At 41.9% G+C, this 5,533-nt stretch overlaps 1 pseudogene; it reads left to right on the top strand.

Annotated features, from left to right (window-relative positions):
* LOC106330946 overlaps positions 1–3,915 on the top strand; it is a 7,473-nt pseudogene extending 3,558 nt beyond the window's left edge.
* The last annotated feature ends 1,618 nt before the right edge of the window (positions 3,916–5,533 follow it).

Raw genomic sequence — 5,533 nt, 5'->3', positions numbered from 1 at the left:
GACGAAATCTTTGAGAAGAACAGAGGGCTTCTTTATGCGTTAGCCCCTGCCTAGTATCTCAGCTGGAGCCGTTGGCGTATCCTTTGTTTCTGCTACTACAGGAGACGGTGAGGTGGAGCTCGAAACATCAGGAGATGGAGGCTTACCAGACGGTGACGAGCTCGAAATCTCCAATGTAACGGGAATGTCGCTAGCTGATTGAGGATCTTCAGAAGGATTTTCATTCTCTGGTGTGGTGATTTCTACAAGAGGAATGCTGCTAGCAGGTATGGCCGGCATAATCCAGTCATCATCAATGGCTTCCAGCATTGTGGTCGTAGGTGTCAATGTAACCTATTCTGTTTCTTTGAATGGAAATACATCTTCTTGAAAACGTACGTCTCGACTAACAAAAAATTGCTCACTGTCTAGATCAAATAGTCTCCACCCTTTCTTCCCAAATGGATAGCCGACGAACACACATCTTATACTACGTGGTCCAAACTTGTCTTTGTCACGTGATAACTTATGAGAGTAGCACAGGCACCCAAACGTGCGGAGAAAGTCATACTGAGGCTTTGTTCCAAACAGTAGCTCATAAGGCGTCTTGCCTTGTAAGACAGAAGATGGTGTGCGGTTAATCAAGTGAGTTGCAGTTAGGATGCTTTCCCCCTAAAATTTCCTCGGTAGTTTGCTCTGAAAGAGGCATGCTCGAGCCACGTTCAGGATGTGACGGTGTTTACGTTCGACACGCCCGTTTTGTTGCGGAGTATCTACGCAGGAGGTTTGATGTATGATGCCATGTTCATGGAAGTAGGACGTTAGACACATAAACTCTGTGCCATTGTCGCTGCGGAATGCTTTTACCGGTTTTTCAAATTGTCTCTCTGTCATGGCACAAAAATTCCTTATTAATTGAGGGACCTCTGATTGTGCAGTCACAAGGTATGTCCAGACAGACCGCGAATAGTCGTCAACGAGTGTGAGAAAGTACACTGCTCCACATGTAGATGGAGTTCGATAAGGGCCCCAAACATCTCCATGAACAAGTGAAAAACAATCTGATGCTTTATTGATACTATCATTAAAACTTTCACGTGTTTGCTTAGCAAGAAAACAAATGTCACATCAAGTGACTTCTTGATCTCCTCAACAACACTAGGAGATTGATCACAAAATGGCAAAGAAAGCAAAACAGTAGAGGAGGAGTGTCCTAGTCTACGATGCCACAACGCTTCAGAGACTGAGGTATCCTTTGCAGCTTTTTTCGCACGAGCAGCTTGAACTCCCGTAAAATAGTACACTCCCTCACGCTCTTCACCCGCTCCAATCAAAGTCCTCGTAAAACGGTCCTGTAAGAAACACAATGTATCAGTAAAGATAGCAATGCAACCCGTTTGTCTTAGCAGTTTTGAAACAGAGATCAATGTACAATTGAAATCTGGAACAAACAGTACATCAGTAAGCTGATAAGACGAATTCAAAAACAATACACCACGTTTAGTGGCTTTGGACCTTTTCCCATCAGGAAAAATTACAGACGATGGAACTATGTCTGTGACATCAGTCAAGATCGAACAATCCCCTGTCATATGGTGCGAGGCACCAGTGTCTATAATAACATCAGAAAGGTAAGTGTTACCAGATAACCGTTCGGATGAGGTAGTTGATCGCTGAGATTGGAGAAGACTAATCAGCTGAGCAATCTGGTCGTTTCCATTATCTGAGGATCCCACAGCACGTGCATTGTTGGCTCTGCCACGCCCTCGAGCTGAGGTTTTTGCAGGACGACCACCACGTCGATCTGAGTTCCTCTGCGAGGTGTCTCTGCTCTCGGAGGTTGGTGTACGACCTCCACGGCCCTCACGGCCCTGCTCGTAGTACCAGTCTAGGTAACCATGAAGCAGGAAACACTCAGCGACTTCATGACCTGGACGCCGGCAGTGAGTGCACGACAATGTGGAAAGATCGCGGTAACGTGGTCCCGACATTGCTGCTACTTGTGCCGGTGGCTCTGTTTTCACCGAGAACCCTACACCTTCTGTTCTGGTCACTTCTTTTTTTCTCTCAACATTCAGATTCTGTTCTTCTCTAATCACCCTCGAGTAGGCTTGATTCAAGGGAGGAAGTGGATCTTCAGCGGTGATGGTAGATCGTATGTTACTAAACCGTGGAAGATCCAGTACAAACAGAAACTCGTTTTGTAGTTTTGCAGTTCTTCCCACAGCTTGGTCAGGCGTCCGTAATACTCCAGCACGGACTGCCCATCTTGCTTGCACGAAGCTATTTCATCTTTCAGTACTTGCTTGCGGACTCCGTTGCCAACAGGGAACCAAAGTCGAAGACGTTCCCAGAGAACTGAGGCATCTGAGATGTATGACACTGTGGATCGAATTCTTGGATCAATGGAGGTTCGAATCCAACCCACAATCATCGAGTTTGCGGCAAGCCACATATTCAGTGCAGGTTCAGTTAGCGGTTTGGGAATGGTTCCCTCAATGAATGGGAGTTTTCGCTTTGCTTGAAGAGAGTTCTTCAATTCTGTAGCTCATTCAGGATAGTTGTCTTCTTTCAAAACAACCGACGAGATCAACGCTCTTGGATTGTCGGAAGAATGGAGCGTGTATGGAGAAGTGCAGCACCAGCTCCTGTGACGGCGAGTGGCTGTATATCAGTCATGATAGGATCGCGGCAAAGTGTAGGCGGCGGTAGTTGCTTGGAAAGCAAGGCTACGGCGGCTGTTAGGTCAGAGATGGCGGCTCTGATACCATGAAATAATGCGAAATCTCTCGTGTATCTTCATTAGCTCAACGTTCATATATATATACAAGACTATTGCCTATTTACGATAGGATCGTATCTGTACCATATCTCCTTATATGGAAACATATACTATAACCCAATACTTAGTTATTGTTTTAGTTATCCTCAAGAGGAGAGCCAAGCTTGGTCGTTATCTTAGTTCAGGTACCAAATTATGGTTTTGACTAAATAAAAGTAAATCAATCAACCATTAATATTCTGATAATGATTTTATAGATGATGATAATAATCTTCAGCAGTGGAATAATCAAAGTAGCTTCTCAGAAATGGCAAACAACTTGTTCACATATGAAGACTTGGCGCGCAAGCGACCGATAACTTCTCCAGTGTCAACTTCATTGGCCAAGGCGGGTTTGGTTATGTTCACAAAGGAGATATTCCTGATGGAACGGAGGTTGCGATTAAGCAGCTTAAAGCTGAAAGCGGACAAGGGAAACTGGAGTTTCGGGCAGAGATAGAGATTATAAGTAGAGTCCATCACAAGCATCTTGTATCCCTCCTTGGCTACTGCGTAACCGGAACTTAAAGATTGCTTGTTTACGAGTTTTTTCCCAATTCTGGAGTTTCATTTGCATGGTAAGTGCGATAAATGGTGTGCGAGAATTTAGCCACCTTGCTTTACACTATATGGTAATATTTGCAGAAAAAGGAGACCAGTATTGAATTGGCCAAAGAGGATGAAGATTGCTTCCGGAGCAGCTAGAGAATTGGCATACTTACATGAAGATTGTGAGTCTTTAAGTTGTATTGAACACATGTTTTTCAAAGACTCTTAATATTGTTTTTTTTGTCTTGTTTCTCATCAGGCAACCCTAAAACTATACACCTTGATGTAAAAGCTGCTAACGTTCTTATCGATGATAGCTACGAGGCAAAGGTATTCTAAAAATAACTTTTAGTAAACTGTCAAGGTTTATTTGAAATGTACAACTAAACATCAGTAATTCATCAGTTAGCAGATTTTGGATTCGCCGAGTGTTGTTAGACAATGCTTCTCATGTTTCTACTCGGATCATGGGAACATGCGGGTATGGAAACCTTTTTTTATGCAACCTGCAGGCTGCAGTGACAATCTTTGAACTTGTTTCTTGTGATGTAGATGCAGATACTTAGAGCATCCGCATCAATGAACCCCCTTTTGGGGTTCATAGGATTTTTTTAATATTTTTTGATGGGACCATGAATAGTGATGAACTTTTATCGTTTGTGTATCTTCATTAGTGAACCTGAAGAAAGGGTTCATAGGAATAAAATAATATATATTTTTTTAAATATTTGAAAACTTTTTATTCAATACATTAAGAATATTCAAATACATTAAGAATATTAATGAACATAGAAACATTATTCATCTATATTACCAAACTTTTTCCATACATTTTCAACTAAATCCGCTTTCAAAAGATGATGTTTCTCTGAATCCCGAACTTCATTGTGAACGCCTAACATATTACCTATATTAAAACTTGTTCTCGTTTTCACCTTGGAACTTCTGCTTGACTCTCCTGACTCGAACTCAGATGTATCAATTTGGGTATATCCGTCTCGTTCGTTCTCTACTATCATATTGTGCAATATGACACAACTTCTCATAATCCATCATATCTTTTCCTTGTCCCATAGTAGAGCTGGATTTTTAACTATTGCGAACCTTGATTGCAATACTCCAAAAGTCCGTTCGATATCTTTTCTGGTGGATTCTTGACGTTCGGCAAATAGCTCTGCTTTAGGACCTTGAGGGAGTGGGATGGATTGGATAAATTTTGACCAATTTGGATAAATCCCGTCAGTAAGGTAGTAGGCCATACGATAAGTGTGTTCTTGACCTTGAACTTCACTTTTGGTGCTCGACCTTGTAAAATATCATCAAAAACTGGTGACCGATCAAGAACATTGATATCGTTGAGGGTACCTGGTAATCCGAAAAATGCGTGCCATATCCAAAGATCTTGTGATGCAACAGCTTCTAAGACAATTGTCGGCTTTCCTGAACCACGTGTGTACTAACCTTTCGAAGCCGTTGGGCAGTTTTTTCACTCCCAGTGCATATAGTCGATGCTGCCAATCATCCCTGGGAACCCCCGTACCTCTCCAATATCGAGTAATCGTTGAAGATCATCCTCATTAGGTCTTCGTAAATACTCCTGTCCAAACAATTGTATTATCCCAGTAGTGAAATTTTCCAAACATAAACGTGCCGTACTTTCACCAAGTCGGAGATATTCGTCATATGTATCTCCCGATTGACCGTATGCTAGCATACGTATAGCTGCAGTACACTTTTGAAGTGCAGATAGCTCGAACCTTCCATGAGCATTTTTTCTTTCCTGAAAGTATGGCACTTCAGTACTTAGGCGATCGACAATGCGAAGGAACAATGACTTGTTCATTCGAAAACGCCGCCTAAACATTTCTGATGGGTATGTGGGCTTTCGTTGAAATAGTCGGTCAATAGTTGATTGTGTCCACGTTCCCGATTTCTTTCGATATAAGCTCGTCTCTTCGGGTTGTTAGCTTGACCATCAACTACTGAGTCGATGAAATTATCAACAACTTCGTCGACCATTTCTTCTAAATACTCATCTACTTCATCACTTGATGAGGAAGACATTGTTGAAGCAATTTACTTCCTATAAAAGGCAAAAGGGATTTATAAAAAACTAATAAAAATATAACTATCTTATAAGTACATTACATTTATTTCCTTGTCTATATCGTTTTTTTGTGTTGT

This window comes from Brassica oleracea, chromosome C3 (genome assembly GCF_000695525.1).
Source record: "Brassica oleracea var. oleracea cultivar TO1000 chromosome C3, BOL, whole genome shotgun sequence".
Taxonomy (NCBI): Eukaryota; Viridiplantae; Streptophyta; class Magnoliopsida; order Brassicales; family Brassicaceae; genus Brassica; species Brassica oleracea.
Note: the sequence above shows the minus strand (reverse complement) of the source record. Positions and strands in the feature narration are given on the sequence as shown.